General features: G+C 42.9%; 1 protein-coding gene across 3 annotated transcripts in view; it reads right to left on the bottom strand.

Moving 5' to 3' along the window:
• Positions 1-18,684, bottom strand: part of cdc42 (cell division cycle 42) — a 34,439-nt gene extending 15,755 nt beyond the window's left edge. For 2 of the 3 annotated variants that reach the window (XM_055869558.1, XM_055869557.1), the window contains exon 1: positions 18,594-18,684. The gene's annotated coding sequence lies outside the window, so the exon portion shown is untranslated. Of the gene's footprint in view, positions 1-18,504; positions 18,528-18,593 lie in introns of those variants that run through there. The other variant, XM_055869559.1, reaches the window with a different exon arrangement.
• Between the last annotated feature and the right edge of the window lie 3,590 nt (positions 18,685-22,274).

Below are 22,274 nucleotides of genomic sequence, written 5' to 3'. Positions count from 1 at the left end.
TTCTTGCTTGAAAAATGGCTTTGCTAAGAAGCATTTTGTTTATTTTTAATTTCAAAACAATCACAGTAAGGTACTTAATTGTTACCCAGAAATGATACGAGAGAGAAAAATATCTGCACTGGACCTTTAACAATGTGATAACTTTGTTGCTCCTTGCTGAAACAGTTGTATGAAACAAGTCATTGGTTGCTGCTACAGCAGCACACACATAAATATAATCAAAAAGGCTTGGAACCCCTAACCCTGGCAATTTGACTGGTAAACTCATGGGTACACTCGCAAAGGCTGCCTGGTATTGTGATGCAATAATTGTTCATGCTAATGTAGAAAATTCACTCAAAAGATGTTTACTGATGTGGCTCATGCAATGGAATGTATTTTTGGTTTTATGTCAGTTGAGTTGAAATCAACAAGTCACATCACATATTGGATGGGTACACTTCCTGCTCTGCTCCTAGGTTGAAGATATGTTATCTTCAACCTAGTTTTGCACCTATAGGTACACTCGCGATGCTCGCCAGTCCACCCATTATGCCATCATTGACTTGAATGGGAACGGCCATTCTATATTTCTACAGCAGCACATGGTCAACTCCATAGTAAGGTCAACCTGTGCATGGGGAAAAAAACGAAATAGCTCCTTACCTAATTAAACTACTTTCATATTTACCTTGAATGTGTGTATTTTGAAGTACAGACTACAGGTGGCTTTCCTAATTTACAAATGTAATATTATTGTTGCTACAACATAGGATACAAAGTCTCAAAATAAAGCTCTTCAAATCAATCAGATAAAACTTGCTTTGATACTCACATCTGTCCTCCTGCGTTTATGACCAAGTCGGAAGGTTAATTTAATAATAGCAAACAAATTTTTGTCCATTGAGTGCTAGTATACAAAATTGTAATCTAGTGAAGAGAGAACGCTGATTTGGACAGGCAGTGTCACGTTCGTAAAGTTTTTGAATTAAAAGTTAATGTAGCAGCATTTCCAGTATGATTGTATGCAAATGTTCTATGCAAAGCTAACTTTCATCAAGGGCTTAGGTGATGTGTAACCGGTTGCTTTTCTCTGTCAGTACTCGTTCTAAGCATAACGGATGTGACAGTTAAGGACGCTTCATAACATGATCATGGACTCAAGTCAGCATCACTGCATAATGTGATCATGATAAAATGTTCATGTACTTCCTACTGCTTCTGAAGTGTGTTTATGTTAACAAGCAGGCAATCTTAATCTGTGAGAGTGATCCATTTTGGGTGCACTCACATTCTCATATGAACTGCAATGTGTTCTGCTAACCGGAGCATTTTTTTATTTCACCTTTATTTAACCAGGTAGGCCAGTTGAGAACAAGTTCTTTACAACTGCGACCTGGGCAAGATAAAGCAAAGAAGTGCAACACAAAACAACAGAGTTACACATTGAATAAACAAACATAGTCAATAACACAATAGAAAAGTCTATATACAGTGTGTGCAAATGAGGTAAGATAAGGGAGGTAAGGCAATAAATAGGCCATGGTGGCGAAACAATTACAATTTAGCATTAACACTGGAGTGATAGATGTGCAGAAGAAGAATGTGCAAGTAGAGATACTGGGGTGCAAAAGAGAAAAAATAATAATAATGGGGATGAGGTAGTTGGGTGGGCTATTTACAGATGGGCTGTGCACAGGTGTAATGATCTGTGACCTGCTCTGACAGCTGATGCTTAAAGTTAGTGAGGGAGATATGAGTCTCCAGCTTCAGTGATTTTTGCAATTCGTTCCAGTCATTGGCAGCAGAGAACTGGAAGGAAAGGCAGCCAAAGGAGGTATTGGCTTTGGGGGTGACCAGTGAATTATACTTGCTGGAGGGCGTGCTACGGGTGGGTGCTGCTATGATGACCAGTGAGCTGAGATAAGGTGGGGCTTTACCGAGCAAGGACTTATAGATGACCTGGAGCCAGTGAGTTTGGCGACGAATATGAAGCGAGGGCCAGCCAACGAGAGCATACAGGTTGCAGTGGTGGGTAGTATATGGGGCTTTGGTGACTAAATGGATGGCACTGTGATAGACTGCATCCAATTTGCTGAGTAGAGTGTTGGAGGCTATTTTGTAAATGACATCGCCGAAGTCAAGGATCGGTAGGATAGTCAGTTTTACGAGGGTATGTTTGGCAGCATGAGTGAAGGAGGCTTTTTTGCAAAACAGGAAGCCAATTCTAGATTTAATTTTGGATTGGAGATGCTTAATCTGAGTCTGGAAGGAGTTTACAGTTTAACCAGACACCTAGGAATTTGTAGTTGTCCACATATTCAGAAGAGTCCAGAGTAGTGAGGTTAGACGGGCGGGCAGCGATCGGTTGAAAAGCATGCATTTAGTTTTACTTGCATTTAAGAGCAGTTGGAGGCCACGGAAGGAGTGTTGTATGGCATTGAAGCTCGTCTGGAGATTTGTTAACACAGTGTCCAAAGAAGGGCCAGAAGTATAGAGAATGGTGTCATCTGCATAGAGGTGGATCAGAGAATTACCAGCAGCAAGATTGACATCATTGATGTATTGAGAGAAAAAAATATATATATATCGGCCCGAGAACTGAACCTTGTGGCACCCCCATAGAGACTGCCAGAGGTCTGGACAACAGGCCCTCCGATTTGACACACTGAACTCTGTCAGAAGTAGTTGGTGAACCAGGCGAGAGTCATTTGAGAAACCAAGGCTGTTGAGTCTGCCGATAAGAATACGGTGATTGAGGCGAAAGCCTTGGCCAGGTCGATGAAGACGGCTGCACAGTATTGTCTTTTATCGATGGCGGTTATGATAACGTTTAGGACCTTGAGCGTGGCTGAGAAAACCACTAACAGTTAATTCTCCAGCAAAACAAAATACTCTGTAAAGGGGTTTTATAATAGAGATGACATCTCCAGAGATAGGCACCAGGGATGAGGGACGCAGCGACCATCAGAGATGGAGGACAACAAAGCAGCAGAAACGGCATCTCACTATGTTGGCGTTGGAGGAATATCGATACTTCAAGGGAGAAAATCCAGAGACTTATTGGGAAATCTAAGTTTGCAGAGCGGTTTTGTTTAGAGAAAGCAAAGTGCCTCCTTTCAGGAGAAAAAAAGCTGATGAGTCCGTGGTGCTGCAGTTGGACTTGGCAGAGAACTACACTGCTGCATATAAAGATGAGATCCAGTCTGCACACTGGGATCAGAGGCAGATCACTCTGTTTACTTCTGTGGTGTGGGCTGCTGCAGACCTGATGTCATGTGTCAGAGTGACAGCTCAACCTTTTTAAATATGATCATTCAAAAAATATACAAGAAAAACATCCTCAGGTAAAACAGTTGCACATATTCAGTGATGGGGCTGCCTCACAATTTAAGAATAAGTTTACCTGGAAATACTTGTCAACACTAAAAAGAGACATTAAAATGTGCATTGAGTGGCACTACTTTGCCACAAGCCACAGAAAAGGTGCAGTGGATGGAGTGGGGGGTGGTGGTCAACGATGCAGCAACCTTTTTAGCTGTGGCAAAACAGAGATGCCTGAATATATAGATGAAGCTGATTACATCGGAGATGGCAGACTTCACCCAGATGCATCACATGGAGGACCTGTGGAAAGATATCAGACCTGATCCAGGCCATCCATGTTGAGCACATCTCATGGGGAAAAGTGAGACTATTCCATCTGCATGTAAATCAGCTGAGCAGACTTTTGTGCAGTGTCCTCAAGAGCAGTGTACTGCCACCTAAACACACCAATCCTCTGATTACCAGTCCTTGTTCAGCTCCAGTCGTGAACATTAAAAACAGGGGCCTGCCTTGTCAAATATAAGGCCACAAAATCCAACAGGCAGTTCGTGGGACTGGTAACAGATAAAGACTGATGCAGTTGAAATCCAGTTCTTGAGGAGTAACGACCACACAGGATGTGTACATCTTGCCAGCCAAGGAAGACAAGGGTTGGCTGGCAGCTGGTCAAGTGGTCCAGCAGTCCATGACCTTTTGTGGACAACAGGGGAAGGTACTATTTCACAGAGCCTGTGCTGACAGAGTAAAGAATGTGAGATTTATACAAAGCACGAGCTGTTTGAATTGAGGGGTTTGATGTGTTTTCTGTTACTCGGTAGGTGGTTGATAAAAAACATTTCATCTTTGAAATAAAACATCTGTCATTAACGATCTAGAATGAAATTGCTAAAACTTTGTAAATTTGAAATAGAGTGCGGTTTCATTTGCAGTCTCTTTCGGGACACGTTCACATCCATAACTCTAGTGTTATGAAAATACTAATATTTATATAACTTTTGAGGTATGCAACCCTCTAATTCAATGAAAATAAAGGTTTTCAAATAAAGAATTGTAAACGCATTTTTTTAGCATGTGGATTTTCGGTTGGTTAACACGGGATCCCACGAGTGCACTTTGATAGCCTATGCAATAACAGTTCAAGATGCTGGTTATTTATTGGTTCTTTGAGGTACATAGGGCCCTATGATTTCTGCGATGCGGAAAACGCGGGCGGAATCTGGCAATAAAAATGGAATCAGCTGTAAAATGTGGAATATTGCAAAATGTTCCATAATTTGCCTGAAATTGATATAAAAAAATAAAAAATGTAAAGCAGGCATAATTATTGTAGTAAGCTAAATGATATCACCATTTTAAAATTACAGACGAGTAGACCTAGAGATAATTACATTTTCAAATGGGGTGTTTTGAGAGAGCAGAGCAATACCAAATGGACTATTACGAGTAGAGGTCGACCGATTAAATCGGAATGGCTGATTAATTAGGGCCGATCAAGTTTTCATAACAATCGGTAATTGGCATTTTTGGACACCGATTGTGGCCGAATTGTATTTATTTTTTTGCCTTTATTTAACTAGGCAAGTCAGTTAAGAACACGTTCTTATTTTCAATGATGGCCTAGCAACGGTGTTTTAACTGCCTTGTTCAGGGGCAGAACGACAGATTTTTACCTTGTCAGCTAGGGGATTCGATCTTGTAACCTTTCGGTTACTAGTCCAACGCTCTAACCACCTGCCTTACATTGCACTCCACGAGGAGCCTGCGTGGCAGGCTGCTTACCTGTTACGCGAGTGCAGCAAGAAGATAAGGTAAGTTGCTAGCTAGCATTAAACTTATCTTATAAAAAAACAATCAAACAATCATAATCACTAGTTAACTACACATAGTTGATATTACTAGTTTATCTAGTATGTCCTGCGTTGCATATAATCGATGCGGTGCCTGTTAATTTCTCATCGAATCACAGCCTACTTTTCCAAACGGGTGATGATTTAACAAGAGCATTTGCAAAAAAAGCACTGTCGTTGCACCAATGTGTACCTAACCATAAACATCAATGCCTTTCTTTAACCTCACTGGTGTAGGGGGCAGTATTTTCACGTCCGGATGAAAAGCGTGCCCAGAGTAAACTACCTGCTACTCAGGCCCAGAGGCTAGGATATGCATATTATTAGTAGATATGGATAGAAAACTGAAGTTTCTAAAACTGTTTGAATGATGTCTGTGAGTATAACAGAACTCATGTCAGGCGAAAACCTGAGAAAAATCCAACCAGGAAGCGGGAAATCTGAGGTTTGTAGTTTTTCAAGTGATTGCCTATTCAATATACACTGCTCAAAAAAATAAAGGGAACACAAACACAATGTAACTCCAAGTCAATCACACTTCTGTGAAATCAAACTGTCCACTTAGGAAGCAACACTGATTGACAATAAATTGCACATGCTGTTGTGCAAATGGAATAGACAACAGGTGGAAATAGGCAATTAGCAAGACACCCCCAATAAAGGAGTGGTTATGCAGGTGGTGACCACAGACCACTTCTCAGTTCCTATGCTTCCTGGCTGATGTTTTGGTCACTTTTGAATGCTGGCGGTGCTTTCACTCTAGTGGTAGCATGAGACGGAGTCTACAACCCACACAAGTGGCTCAGGTAGTGCAGCTCATCCAGGATGGCACATCAATGCGAGCTGTGGCAAGAATGTTTGCTGTGTCTGTCAGCGTAGTGTCCATAGCATGGAGGCGCTACTAGGAGACAGGCCAGTACATCAGGAGACGTGGAGGAGGCCGTAGGAGGGCAACAACCCAGCAGCAGGACCGCTACCTCCGCCTTTGTGCAAGGAGGAGCACTGCCAGAGCCCTGCAAAATGACCTCCAGCAGGCCACAAATCTGCATGTGTCTGCTCAAATGGTCAGAAACAGACTCCATGAGGGTGGTATGAGGGCCCAACGTCCACAGGTGGGGGTTGTGCTTACAGCCCAACACCGTGCAGGACGTTTGGCATTTGCCAGAGAACACCAAGATTGGCAAATTCGCCACTGGCGCCCTGTGCTCTTCACAGATGAAAGCAGGTTCACACTGAGCACATGTGACAGAGTCTGGAGACACGGGGAGAACGTTCTGCTGCCTGCAACATCCTCCAGCATGACCGGTTTGGCGGTGGGTCAGTCATGGTGTGGGGTGGCATTTCTTTGGGGGGCCGCACAGCCCTCCATGTGCTCGCCAGAGGTAGCCTGACTGCCATTAGGTACCGAGATGAGATCCTCAGACCCCTTGTGAGACCATATGCTGGTGCGGTTGGCCCTGGGTTCCTCCTAATGCAAGACCATGCTAGACCTCATGTGGCTGGAGTGTCAGCAGTTCCTGCAAGAGGAAGGCATTGATGCTATGGACTGGCCTGCCCGTTCCCCAGACCTGAATCCAATTGAGCACATATGGGACATCATGTCTCGCTCCATCCACCAACGCCACGTTGCACCACAGACTGTCCAGGTGTTGGCGGATGCTTTAGTCCAGGTCTGGGAGGAGATCCCTCAGGAGACCATCCGCCACCTCATCAGGAGCATGCCCAGGCGCTGTAGGGATGTCATACAGGCACGTGGAGGCCACACACACACACTACTGAGCCTCATTTTGACTTGTTTTAAGGACATTACATCAAAGTTGGATCAGCCTGTGTGGTTTTCCACTTTAAATTTTGAGTGTGACTCCAAATCCAGACCTCCATGGGTTGATCAATTTGATTTCCATTGATAATTTGTGTGATTTTGTTGTCAGCACATTCAACTATGTAAAGTAAAAAGTATTTAATAAGAATATTTAATTCATTCAGATCTAGGATGTGTTATTTTAGTGTTCCCTTTATTTTTTTGAGCAGTGTACTTTGTCTATGGGGTCAGATTGCACTTCCTAAGGCTTCCGCTAGATGTCAACAGTCTTGAGAACGCTGTTTCAGGCTTCTACTATGAAAGGGGAGCGAATAAGAGCTGTTTGAAACAGTGGTCTGATTGAAAGCCTTAAGTTTAGTCACGTGCGCAGCCGCAAGCACGAGCTCCGTTCCTATTCATTTCTAAAGACAAAGGAATTGTCCAGTTGAAATATTATTGAAAATTTATGATAAAAACATCCTAAAGATTGATTCTATACATCGTTTGACATGTTTCTACAAACTGTAATAACTTTTTTTACTTTTCGTCAAGACTTGGTGCATTTTGGATTACTGGACTAAACGCGAACAAAACGGAGGTATTTGGACATAAATGATGGACTTTATCGAACATTTGTTGTCTAACATGGACACCTGGGAGTGCCAGTAGATGAAGTTCAAAAGTAAGTGATTAATTTAAACTCCATTTCTGACTTTTGTGACACCTCTCCTTGGTAGGAAAATGGCTCTGTTTTTTTCTGTGGCTAGGCGCTAACCTAACATAATCGCAAAGTGTGCTTTGGTCGTAAAGCCTTTTTGAAATCTGACACAGTGGTGGCATTAAGGAGAAGTTTATCTTTAAATGTATGTTAAACACTTGTATCTTAGATCAATGTTAATGATGAGTATTTCCGTAATTTGATGTGGCTCTCTGCACTTTCACCGGATGTTTGTTTGAGACAATGCATTTCTGAACATAACGCGCCAATGTAAACTGAGATTTTTGGATATATATATTAACTTTATCTAAGAAAACATACATGTATTGTGTAACATGAAGTCCTATGAGGGCCATCTGATGAAGATCAAAAGATCAGTGATGAATTTAAATCGCTATTTTTGACTTGTGAGCACTCTCCTTGGCTGGAAAATGGCTGTATGGTTTTCTGTGACTAGGCGCTGACCTAACATAATCGCATGGTGTGCTTTCGCAGTAAAGCCTTTTTGAAATCTGACACTGTGGTTGAATTTACAAGAAGTTTATCTTTAAAATGGTGTATAATACTTGTATGTTTGAGGAGTTTTAATTATGGGATTTCTGTTTTGAATTTGGCGCTCTGCAATTTCACTGGCTACTGTCGAGGTGGGACGCTACCGTCCCACTTGTACCAGAAAGGTTCAAATCAATACAAAAGTATATATTTTTAAACCTGCATATTTAGTTAATATTGCCTGCTAACATGACTTTCTTTTAAGTTGGGAAATTGTGTCACTTCACTTGCATTCCATGCAAGCAGTCAGGGTATATGCAGCAGTTTGGGCTGCCTGGCTCGTTGCGAACTGTGTGAACACCATTTATTCCGAACAAAGACTGTAATTAAATTTGCCCGAATTGTATATAATTATGACACAACATTGAAGGTTGTGCAATGTAACATCAATATTTAGACTTAGGGATGCCACCCGTTAGATAAAATACAGAACGGTTCTATATTTCACTGAAAAAATAAACTTTTTGTTTTCGAAATGATAGTTTCCGGATTTGACCATATTAATGACCTAAGGCTCGTATTTCTGTGGGTTATCATGTTATAATTAAGTCTATGATTTGATATTTGATAGAGCAGTCTGACTGAGCGGTGGTAGGCAGCAGCAGGCTCGTAAGCATTCATTCAAAAAGCACTTTTGTGCGTTTGCCAGCAGCTCTTCAGCGTGCTTCAAGCATTGAGCTGTTTATGACTTCAAGCCTATCGACTCCCGAGATTAGGCTGGTGTAACCGATGTGAAATGGCTAGCTAGTTAGCAGGGTGCGCGCTAATAGCGTTTCAAATCGGTGACGGCACTTGCTCTGAGACCTTGAAGTAGTTGTTCCTCTTGCTCTGCAAGGGCCGCGGCATTTGTGGAGCAATGGATAACGATGCTTCGAGGGTGGCTGTTGTCATTGTGTTCCTGGTTCGAGCCCAGGTAGGGGCGAGGAGAGGGGCAGAAGCTATACTGTTACACTGGCAATACTAAAGTGCATATAAGAACATCCAATAGTCAAAGGTTAATGAAATACAAATGGTAGAGAGAAATAGTCCTATAATTCCTATAATAACTCCAACCTAAAACTTCTTACCTGGGAATATTGAAGACTCATGTTAAAAGGAACCACCAGCTTTCATATGTTCTCATGTTCTGAGCAAGGAACTTAAACTTTAGCTTTCTTACATGGCACATATTGCACTTTCACTTTCTTCTACAAGACTTTGTTTTTGCATTATTTAAACCAAATTAAACAGGTTTCATTATTTATTTGAGGCTAAATTGATTTTATTTATGTATTATATTAAGTTATAAGTGTTAATTCAGTATTGTTGTAATTGTCATTATTACAAATACATTTTTAGAAATCGACGATTATTCGGTATCGGCTTTTTTTGGTCCTCCAATAATCGGTATCGGCGTTGAAAAATCATAATCGGTCGACCTCTATACTAGACTCTTACCTAGTGAATGTAATGGGAAAAACATGTGGGTATGGTGCCAAGACAGATGAGCTATTGAGAAAGATGGGGATTGGAGACAGGAGGGAGGTGCTTGACCATCTCCATGATGCATTTCACTTGGTCTTCACAAAGTTCTCAAAGCACTGGGACACACATCCAGCCACAGAGGTCTACAGGCTGGCTAGGGTGTTCGATCCTAGGCAGGCTCCAGCCATGGAAAAGCAAATTGAAGCCTGCACACAATTGAAACCCATGGCAAGCCCATCAACAGAGCTGAGTGAAGAATGGATTGCCTATCAGCTCTGTGTGTCCAGGGAGCCCTCACCTGCTTTGGAGCTTGCTGATTACTGGAGGAGCATGAGTGTGAGATTCCCAAGAGTTGCAGTGCCCTACATCTACATTCCAGTCAGCTCAGTGGACTGAGAGGAGTATCAGCAAATACACAACTCCACTCACAGACAAGCGAGAGGTACTCACCAAGCTCAACACAAAGAGGCTGATAATAATGTACTTCAAATGGAGATGTCTATGATAGATGGAAAACGTACAAATGGACAGACATAGGAGCTCATAAGGTAGTTCCATAGATTTTGCCTATTGCTGCATAATTTGCCGAGTGAAGCACTTTATTTTACCAAAAACAATGAATGTACCATTTTGTTTTTTTACATAAGTATAGCTAAGTTTTGCCTATTGCTTGCTGCATTGTTGCCTAGATTACCACATTACTTTTTTCATTTATAATGAAACACTTAGAACTCTGTATTGAAGCACTTGCCTTGACTAAAAAAATAGTGCAATGTGTTACATCATTACAAATGTACTGTTATATCTTAAATTGTTGACATTTTATGAATTCACATTAGATACTGATGATAAAGTGTAAATAGTAAAACACAGAATTCAGATTTTTTTTTACGGATTTCATAGGGCCCTAGGTACACTATTTTCAGATAACTAGAAAGTAGTACGATGAAGTTTGGTGGAGAAATCTTTAAAATAATAACACTCAATTTGCAGAGCGTCACATCCATTGTTTGTGCGTAGCCAAGCCTTCCTTTTAAAGTGTCTAGTAAAGTTTTACCCTAAGACTGAGATTCACAGACTTTTGCCGATGTGTCTGTTCTCCAAAAAATGACTGTCAATTTACGTGACATCCATTATCCGTTACTTCAAAGTGGTATTCCATAGAACTTGGTAACTTTGTGTCTTCACTTCCCCTATAAAAAAGGTTTGAAAAAATAAAACATTCACATTTATGTTTATGTTTGGTAAGTCAATTCTGTGAGACATCTTTTTTCTCATTGTGTGTGCAAATGTCACATACATAACACTGAAATTGCCTACATGCAGCCAGGAGCATAGGTGAGAATGTGTAACAAGTAATAATTTTTAAATAAAATTAAACGTATTTTTTGCTATTCAAATGTTTATTATTACGGTGACAGAGTTAATTTGGCTGGCCAATAACGGTCATCCAAAATTCCATGACCATCACAGTCCTCACAATTCCCAGTGAGGGTAGAAGGCCCCAGGCTCCAACAGGGCTGCAACGGGCAGTGGCCCTCTCTCCACGGTTATGGTTCCACTTCCCGGAACTGACACGGCCATTCATTTTTAGTATACAAACTTCAACATGCTGGTTATCGTGGTTCCAAACATTGAATAGCTACAAAAGTCTCTGGGGTAAAAGATTAATTCAAAAGTTAGGCGTTACTTTAATCCCTTACACGCTTGGAAAATGGCCTATATACACACAGAAAAGAATCGAACGCAACAATAAGATGTTTACTGAGTTACAGTTCATATAAGGACATCAGTCCATTGAAATAAATGAGACCCTAATCTATGGATTTGACGTATACAGATATGCATCTGTTGGTCAAAGATATCTTGAAAAAAAATTAGGAGGCGTGGATCAGAAAATGTGTCCGTATCTGGTGTGACCATTTGCCTCACGCATACACATCTCCTTTGCATAGAGTTTATCAGGCTGTTGATTGTGGCCTGTGGAATGTTGTCCCACCCTTCTTCAATGCCTGTGTGAAGTTGCTGGATATTGGCGGTAACTGGTATCCCGAACATGCTCAATGGGTGACATGTCTGGTGAGTATGTAGGCCATGGAAGAACTGGGACATTTTCAGCTTCCCGGAATTGTGTACAGATCCTTGCGACATGGGGCCGTGCATTATCATGCTGAAACATGAGATGATGGCGGCGGATGAACGGCACGACAACGGGCCTCGGGATCTCGTCACGGTATCTCTGTACATTCAAATTTCCATAGAAAAAGTGCAAGTGTGTTTGTTGTCCGCCACACACACCTCCAACTCAATCAAGTTTGCAGATGACAACAGTAGTAGGCCTGAATACCAACAACAACGAGACAGCCTACAAAGAGGAGGGCCCTGAGAGAGTGGTGCCAGAAAAATAACCTCTCACTCAATGTTGACAAAACAAAGCAGCTGATCGTGGACTCCAGGAAACAGCAGAAGGAGCACACCCCTATCCACATTGACAAAACCGCAGTAGAGCAGGTGGAAAGCTTCAAGTTCCTCATCGTACACATCACTGACAATGTGAAATGGTCTACCCACACAGACAGTGTGGTGAAGAAGGCACAACAGTGCCTCTTCAACCTCAGGCGGCTGAGGAAATTTGGCTTGGCCCCTAAAACTTCTACAGATGCACAATTGAGAGCATCCTGTCGGGCTGTATCACCGCTTGATACGGCAACTGCACCGCCTGCAACCGCAGGGCTCTAACGAGGGTGGTGCAGTCTGCTCAACGGATCACTAGTGGCACACTGCCTGCCCTCCAGGACACCTACAGCACCCAATGTCACAAGAAGGCCAAAAAGATAAAGAACAACAACCACCTGAGCCGCTGCCTGTTTACCCTGCTACCATCCAGAAGGCGAGGTCAGTACAGGTGCATCCTTGGGAGCAATTTCCAAAAGCCTGAAGGTACCACGTTCATCTGTACAAACAATTGTATAAACACCATGGGACCACACAGCCATCATACCGCTCAGGAAGGAGACGCGTTCTGTCTCCTAGATATGAACGTACTTTGGTGCGAAAAGTGCAAATCAATCCCAGAACAGCAGCAAGGTGCCTTGTGAAGATGCTGGAGGAACGGGTACAAAAGTATCAGTAAAACGAGTCCTATATCGACATAACCTGAAAGGCCGCTCAGCAAGGAAGAAGCAACTGCTCCAAAACCACCATAAAAAAGACAGACTACGGTTTGCAACTGCACATGGGGACAAAGATCGTACTTTTTGGAGAAATGTCCTCTGGTCTGATGAAACAAAAATAGAACTGTTTGGCCATAATGACCTTCATATGTTTGGAGGGAAAAGGGGGAGGCTTGCAAGCCGAAGAAAACCATCCCAACCGTGAAGCACGGGGGTGGCAGCATCATGTTGTGGGGGTGCTTTGCTGCAGGAGGGACTGTTGCACTTCACAAAATAGATGGCATCATGAGGGAGGAAAATTGTGTGGATATATTGAAGCAACATCTCAAGACATCAGTCAGGAAGTTAAAGCTTGGTAGCAAATGGGTCTTCCAAATGGACAATGACCCCAAGCATATTTCCAAAGTTGTGGCAAAATGGCGTAAGGACAACAAAGTCAAAGTATTGGAGTGGCCATCACAAAGCCCTGACCTCAACCCTATAGAATATTTGTGGGCAAAACTGTAAAAGCGTGTGCGTGCAAGGAGGCCGACAAACCTGACTCAGTTAAATCAGCTCTGTCAGGAGGAATGGGCTTACTTTTAGGTTGTGTGTATAGTTGTGAATTGTTAGATATTACTGCACTGTTGGAGCTAGAAACAAGCATTTTGCTACACCTGCAATAAAATCTGCTAAACATGTTTATGTGACATAAAATTTGATCGCTTATGCCTGACCATGCCCCGCCACCATAGGGCACTCTATTGACAAAGTTGCCATCAGCAAACCGCTCGCCCACATGACTCCATACTGTGGTTGTGAGGTCGGTAGGACGTACTGCCAAATTATCTAAAAAAATACATTGGAGGCAGCTTATGGTAGAGATTTGACCATTACATTTTCTGGTAACTGCTCTGGTGGGCATTCCTGCAGTCCGCATGCCAATTGCACACTCCCTGAACTTGATACATCTATTGTGTGACAAAACTGCACATTTTTGAGTTGCCTTTTATTGTCCCCTGCACAAGGTGCACCTGTGTAATGATATGCCACACCTGTCAGGTGGATGGATTATCTTGGCAAAGGAGAAATGCTCACTAACAGACGTAAACAAATTTGTGCACACAATTTGAGAGGAATACATTTTTGGGGTATTTTATTTCAGCTCATGAAACCAACTTTTGACATGTTGCAAATTTTTTGTTCAGTGTAAATAGAAACATTTCAATTTGGCCTTACGAGAAGAACTATAAAAAGTTAAATTAAATGACCAGGGTAGCAATTGAAAGAGAAGATGGGAAAATCATCAGACCAAAGGTGAGGACAAGAGATCACCCCACAAGACTGAATCCAAACATTAAACTTGAGTTTGTGCATTTTACTTTTGTTTGTTTTACTTTTCACAGGACTTGTCAATAACAAAATCTGAAAATACTGTGGATACATTCAGTAACATAACAATATCCACTGAAATGTTGGACTAGGTGCAAGATAAGAACTATTACAAGGGTTTGAGTGAGAGGTCTAACTGGTGTCTCTAAGTGGCCACACACCTCTCCAAACTACGCAGTCACTAAGCAATATCAATGTATTTTTTATGTCTCAAGGAAAGCACCTTCAACTATAAGGTGTTGGAATGCGCATTTCATTTCGCTGCCGACTAAGAAACCCTCATTAACGGGTCAACAAACGGTAAAACATTCTATACTGTAAGATTACATGACCAACAGAATTTACTATGCATCCATACAAAGAGCAGATTTTTTAATAAAACCTTAATGGAAACATCATCTTACAGTCAAAAGGCTATAGTCTATTATTGAACACGCACCTCTGGTAATGAAGCAGCTAATAAAACCAAATGTTCAAATATTTGCCAAAATACAATTGGCAGGAAAGTACTGTGGTAAACACTGCACCTAATGTGAGTGATTCCATATGTGAGAGATAAATCTGTTAGAAAACTTAGAAAGAGGTGGAATCGAATCGAATAGCAATAACTAGGATGATAATAATAGGACTAAGAGTGTGCCTTCGGCTTCTGGACAAGGAAAGAAAGTTGATATGAAAACCAATAGAACAGGAGAGATATCAAAACAATCAACACAGGATTGAATTTAGAATTATTTGTTGCGCAATGAGTGGGCTTACAAAAACACATTTCACTCCAGTACCAGCTTTTTGAGGAGGTGCTCTCGCTCTGTCTGACAGGTGATAGCTATTCTGCTCCACAAGCAAGGCTCTGTATGCTGTGTGATAAATGAGATGACTAATGAAATTACCCACGCAACAATTTAATTCCACAAAATTATGCATATTAACCTTTAGACCGATGAGCATGACCGGTCAAATGTATTTTTTTAGCAACTCACCGATTAAAAAGGTGATATTTTTTTATTTGCTCTCCTAGCTTTGCCATTGAGGAACTGAAGCAAGCACACTTGTAGTTTTTTGTTTGGAACATAGCCCTGCATCCCCACCATAACACAATTACTGATGTTGTTTACGCTATACAAAAACGTTCCATTATAAATCGCAATCTGGGTCAGGTGGGCATCATTTAAAGCTTATTCTACTGTCAACATGGCTAGCTAAGTTATAAAATACGATCTTCCACTGTTGGGCTTACAAAAGGCACTTCAGACAAACAGATTTTGGTGCACATAGAATAGAGCCATGAGTGCGTTCAGGTGCGCGTTCCTTGGCAAATTTTCTTCACAATACGACAAACAGGTTCATTCTGTTTAGGACAACCCAGGGTATAACACATGTCACCCTTGTAACAATCTTAACGATAATAAACTTTGACACTAAATTAGATGACTTTTCAAATATGGAAATGTGAAATGCACATTTCGACTCATGGGTGTGTGGTTAGCTTGTATGACATCAAAGCAGTATTTATAATCCTCAACATCTCATCTTTCAGAACACAGACTCCTATCAATTTACAGCATTTCCCTCACCCAGACAACAACAAATGTGCAAAAGCAGCCCAACTAGCGGGAGGGATGGGGGGTGTCGTCATCTTGCCACACGCGGTGCTCAAGTTCAGAACGGCAGTCAGTCAAAACCTAAAGTGCTGTGAAACGGAGAACCTGTGCTCTGACATCATGTATAGCATGTTACTGTACAGCCACTGCGTTCCAATTTAGGCACTTATCAATGACAAAATCTGCTATTTTCAACCCGTATAAGGGATAACAGGGGCTATGACTAGAAAGGACTACAAAAACTGATATGAGGAAAATATCAAAGGGTACAAGACGGTGTACATACCAGAGTTAGGGGGTTAAACAAACTAATTATTCCATACAGCATTGCGGTCTGTAACAGACAAGTCAAGTGATCTGTTAGCGGACACATGACTCCATGTGCATTTTCTAAATAAATAATAGAATGTCTATGTTGCACAGTAATATCACATATATTTGATATCACCACGAGTTCCAGAACCCATCATTGCAGCCCTATTCAACAGAGGTTAGGCCACAGCTTCCCCAGGCAAGGGAGTGGGGGGCTGGCAATGGGGGCAGAGGGACGCTGGATGGGTATGTGTGGAGCCTCCGCAGAGCTCTGTAGCAATGAGGACAAGAGGATGAGCGACGAGTGTAAGGGAGAAAGAGAGCAAGACAGCGCCATATTGCAAAGTGAGCGAGGGAGTGAACATAAACTAATGCACAGATGGACATCTTCCTTCCACACTCCAACAACCTGAGGATGAGGGGCTGACCATCCCTCTGTTCCAACACACACCAGCCTGATCAGGGTGTTTTCCTCCTACACTGGCTCCAAGCAGCTGGACACTGGCTGGAGTGATGCTGAGACAAAGTTAGAGTGATAGATAGCACTGTTTAGGTCATCTGCATGACAAGAACAGACAGTGTTCCAAAAGTTGCCACATCTAACCTACTGCTACCCACTGCTAGACTAATGAGCATGTTCAACCGACAGCTTGCTGGGTCTAAAATGGTGTCTCAACATGTCACACTATGTGTGACTCGACACGGTTAATGCCTAATACAATTATGATGCTTCCCGATAGCATCATGACAAACCCAGATCTCATGGATTTCAACTAAACAGCCACCACTTTTGTTGCATGTAGGCCCGTGAGAACATGGAATCACATCCCGATAGAGCTGGTGATACCATATGTTCCACACACACCTCTCCAAAATGTCATCATTTTCTGTAGGCCTCTGGCCTGTTAAAAGGAAACAACTTCAATAGTTGCCAACCAATACCTAGCAATGTGGACTTATCGCCTATGTGGACTCAGATTACACCTCTCTGTCAGTCAGCTACTTTCACTGCCTTGGTTGGCCTTGTTTCAGAGTGCTGGCTGGCCTACAAACACAAATGAGTGGATTAAGGCTGATGCAATCATTATCACAACAGTAAAGTGTTGTCTCCATCTCAAAACACGCACGCACACGTGTCTAATGTTGAACTAATACTAGCGGATGCCCAGATATTCCAAGAATGTCAAAAGAAGATTCACCATCCCACCCCTTTGCAGATGCAGGGTTTCTCCCACCTAGGACACTTCCACAGAAGGGGCAGAGGGACACACAATGCAGCTGTGTAATGAGTTTCAGGGACTTTCCCGTCTGGGTTTACGGTACAATGCTGTGCAGTATAGACTACCAAAAGCAGCTCTATCTGTAAGGCGGTGTCTGGTATTACACCGGATTTACTCACTCTGAAAGGCTTTGGTGATCTTTCACAGCCTCCCTGTTTCCTTCCTACAGCCTATGTAAAAAAAACACACTGACTCACATACAGCTAGCCAACCCACATAACCATACTTCATTTAAAGGTCTATGCCTTTTTCTGAGTGTAACGTTAGTCTCTCAATAAGTACAGTACACCAAACAAATGAAATCAATGTACCACAAAGTCAGAGTTTGGTTGAATTGATTTTCTATCAGCACTGACTGAATGGCACTGTGGAAGGGGGAACATTTTTATTGTTTTAATATTCAGCTTTACACAACCATATAGCCGATGTACCGCTATCCATTTATTAACTAACCATGAGCTAACCAGCTAGCTAATTAAAGATGGCTCGTGGCTACTATTCGATGGCCTAATCTATCTGTCTATTCTAAAACATTGGTAGAGAAATGGTCAACAATCAAAATAATTGGTTAAAATAACACACCTAACTAGGTAACATTACACGCTACGTTGTCGTGAAATAATGGAACATTATATGTGCTGGCTACCATCGTTCAATCATTCCTCCTGGCTTCCTACTAGCAGTAACGTAAGCTACCCTCCCAGGCGGTTTTAAGCAGTGAGCGACCATCGCCATTCTAGCTAGCTAGCAACCTGGCTAGCTAACAGTGTCAATCAACGACGAAGAAACACAGATTAACGTAACTTAATTGTTTTCATACAAACCCTGTCAGATCGATTGCTTTAATTAAAGTATGTTAATTCCCTAACTCTTTTAGATAACGTTAGCTATCATTTAATTGAAAAAGTCTGATTAGCGTTGATTTAGCTAGTTAGTTTGGCTAGCAGCTTCCTTTCACTAGTTTGCAGTAGCTACCGTAGTAAACGACGTTAGATTGACTACCAAGCGGATGCTGTTGTTGAATGAGATGACAAAATCAAACATTTTATCTCCAATGAAGTAAACAACCAGATACCTACGTTGATAGTGCCATGTTAGTTATAACACCGATAGTAACTAGCTACTATACGTGAAGAAAGAATTTATGAAAAATAGTCATTTTCCGTACCGTATCCTCTTTATTTGTGTCTCTGCGGCGGGCGTTGGCAGGTTCACGCTAGGGGCTTTCTAGTCAAAAGTGCAGGGGCACGTGCGTAGAACGTAATGCGTGACATGTTAATAAAAAATCACTTATGGCAAAATTGATTGATTGACTCCAAATGATTTACATTTCAATAACAGTCAACATGAATATATTCCCAAGTAAGAATAGTGCAGTACAATACTGGTATTATCTTACTCTGTGTTAATGCACATTCATTTTTTTTTTAAATTATGTGAAGACCTGACTTTTCCCTCTTTTCGCAATCACCTGCTATAGTGATTGGGAGAATACGGACAGCTGTTTTTACAGTAATAATGCATTCACACAATATCATTATTATTTTTACTCCACTACTCCACTACTCAAAGGGCTGCAATACAATAGCATGCCGTTAGATGGCAGAGTACTATGTCAAAGATAATCAATATAGTGATTTGAAAACTGATTGTGTCTTTGCTGTGAAGTGTCATCAAAAAATCTATTGACCATTTAATCAGTGTCTGCCATATGGACAGATAAGCACGGAATTGTGACCAAAAGATCTTATAGAACAATGGTTTTGTGTCAGCTACATGAAACACTTCCAGTTCCTGGAATAAGATGCAAAACGCATTCCAACACTGTCTCCCCTCTCAGGACTATGTCCTCAAATCGGTTACCTGACCATTATCCAACCAACACTTCTACAATCTGGGACACAATGACTGCAACATAAACTATTGTGTAAAGTTATACTGTTGATGTTTACAGTGTCTCTCTTGATAGTTCTTCTGATACTGCTTGCTGATTGACAGAGGTCTATTACTAAGCCAATACTCAAAACACAGAGAGAGAGAGAGAGAGAGAGAGAGAGAGAGAGAGAGAGAGAGAGAGAGAGAGAGAGAGAGAGAGAGAGAGAGAGAGACCGCCAGAAAGAGATAGAGAGACAGAGAGAATAACCCATCTAAAATAAGAATTTTAACCAGAATATTTTATCTAAATTTTATCTCCCTATGCTGTTTGATTTGGTTATCAAAATGTTTTATGACAAAAGGTGCCTTCATAATAAAAGTACAATAAAATAAGTCCAGTAAGTGGTGGAAATGCAATTTTCCGGTCACACAGCAGAAGCAGGCCGCTGTGTTGTTCATAGTTAGATAGAGGACTCATCTTTATATCTGTACCATTGTAGTGTCTGTGACAGCATGGGCAGCGGCATTGAGGCTATCTACATTTTCAATTAGTCAATTTTCTTCTTCAAGATAGGCTGATCCCTCCTGATGACCCGGTTGGACAAGACTCCAACTGGGTCACCAGGAGGGATCAGCCAATGAAGTTGGAAGAGTTGACTAGATTAAAACGATGGAAGCCCTCAATGGCGCTGCCCATTTTAATTTTGCCTTTTGGCCACTGGATGCCTCTATCATTCTCTATGGTGTTGTTTACATCTGCACCACATGTTGTGCACCATATCAGTGATCAGTATATAATGACGAGATGCTCATGTCTCCTCCCTGAGTCGTTGTCCCAAAGGCGGGAAGACAAGCGAAAAGCTTAGGTCCAAAATAAAACCATAGAAACGCATTGGGTTTATTTTGGACAGATTTTGTCGAGAGTGAAACATCTCGCTTCGTTTCTTCCTCTCTGACCATACATACCAAGGGTTTCCACTAGATAGCACAGCCACAAAGTCAAAATAATCTTATGTCGTAAAAGTTAATGAAAACAAAAATATTATTTTTGTTATTAATTTAAGGTTAGGGTTAATTTTAGCAGTGTGGTTAAGGTTGGGTTTCAAATAACATTTTATTTTACGAGCAATTGTAGAATTAGGCGGGTTTTATGACTTTGTGGCTGGGGAAACTATTGACGAACCCCATACCGCAGTGGTTGTTTGGAAACTCCGCGAGAATCGAAAGAGGCTGTAGTAGTGAATGAGATTATGCTGGGTCCCAGCCCATTCGGGAGTGAGCGGGAATAAAATAGTAGACCAGGTAGCCAAAAGAGCTTTAAAACGAGATAATGTATATTCGTGCTCCATTGGGTATAGGTGAGGTCAAATGTAAGAATAGTGCAATTATGATTGATGTGTGGCAGAAGAGATAGCACTCCGAGCGCAAGGGCCGGCATTTATATGCCCTCCAAAGAAAGGTTGGTGGATGAAGATTCAAGGGTCAGATTAGGAAGGAAGAGGTGGTGTTTTTCTCGGTTGCGTCTATGACATTATACATTGAACTCGTCATTATATTTGGTTTGCAAGCATGTGCAGGGTTTGTGTATGTGTAACGGTAGTCTAGCTCTTCCTCCTCCTCGGACGAGGAGAGGCGAGAAAGATCGGAGGACCAATGTGCAGCGTGGTAAGTTTCCATGATTTAATATACACGAAGACAAGACACTATACAAAATAACAAACGTACTAACCGTCACAGTCCCGTGTGGCACAAACACTGACACAGGAAACAACCACCCACAAAATCCCAACACAAAACAAGCCACCGATATATGATTCTCAATCAGGGACAACGATTGACAGCTGCCTCTGATTGAGAACCATATTAGGCTGAACACAGAAACAGACAAACTAGACACACAACATAGAATGCCCACCCAGCTCACGTCCTGACCAACACTAAAACAAGCAAAACACATAAGCACTATGGTCAGAACGTGACAGTACCCCCCTCCTGAGGTGCAGACTCCGAACGCACCCCTAAAACTCAAGGGGAGGGTCTGGGTGGGCATCTGTCCGCGGTGGCGGCTCCGGCGCAGGACGAGGCCACCACTCCACCATTGTCTTTGTCCCCCTCCTTAGCGTCCTTTGAGTGGCGACCCTCGCCCCCGACCTTGGCCTAGGAATCCTAGTCCTCACCAAGGCCCCCACTACATTGAGGAGACAGCTCAGGACAGAGAGGTAGCTCAGGACAGAGAGGTAGCTCAGGACAGAGAGGTAGCTCAGGACAGAGAGGTAGCTCCGGACTGAAGGGCAGCTCCGGACAGAGAGGCAGCTCTGGACTGAAGGGCAGCTCCGGGCTGAGGGGCAGCTCTGGGCTGAGGGGCGGCTCATGACTGGAGGGCGGCTCATGACTGGAGGGCGGCTCATGACTGGAGGGCGGCTCATGACTGGAGGGCGGCTCATGACTGGAGGGCGGCTCATGACTGGAGGGCGGCTCATGACTGGCTGGCGGCTCATGACTGGCTGGCGGCTCTGGCAGCTCCTGACTGGCTGGCGGTTCTGGCAGCTCCTGACTGGCTGGCGGCTCTGGCAGCTCCTGACTGGCTGGCGGTTCTGGCAGCTCCTGACTGGCTGGCGGCTCTGGCAGCTCCTGACTGGCTGGCGGCTCTGTCAGCTCCTGACTGGCTGGCGGCTCCTGACTGGCTGGCGGCTCTGGCAGCTCCTGACTTGCTGGCGGCTCTGGCAGCTCCTGACTGACGGACGGCTCCTGACTGACAGACGGCTCTAACGGCTCGGGACAGACGGGCGGCTCTGACGGCTCGGGACAGACGGGCGGCTCTGACGGCGCTGGGCAGACGGATGGCTCAGACGGCGGTGGGCAGACGGATGGCTCAGACGGCGCTGGGCAGGCAGGCAGCTCAGACGGCGCTGGACAGGCAGGCAGCTCAGAAGGCGCTGGGCAGGCAGGCAGTTCAGACGGCGCTGGGCAGGCA

Source organism: Salvelinus fontinalis, chromosome 18, assembly GCF_029448725.1.
Source record: "Salvelinus fontinalis isolate EN_2023a chromosome 18, ASM2944872v1, whole genome shotgun sequence".
NCBI classification, from domain to species: Eukaryota; Metazoa; Chordata; class Actinopteri; order Salmoniformes; family Salmonidae; genus Salvelinus; species Salvelinus fontinalis.
This window is presented reverse-complemented; position numbering and strand designations above follow the sequence as displayed.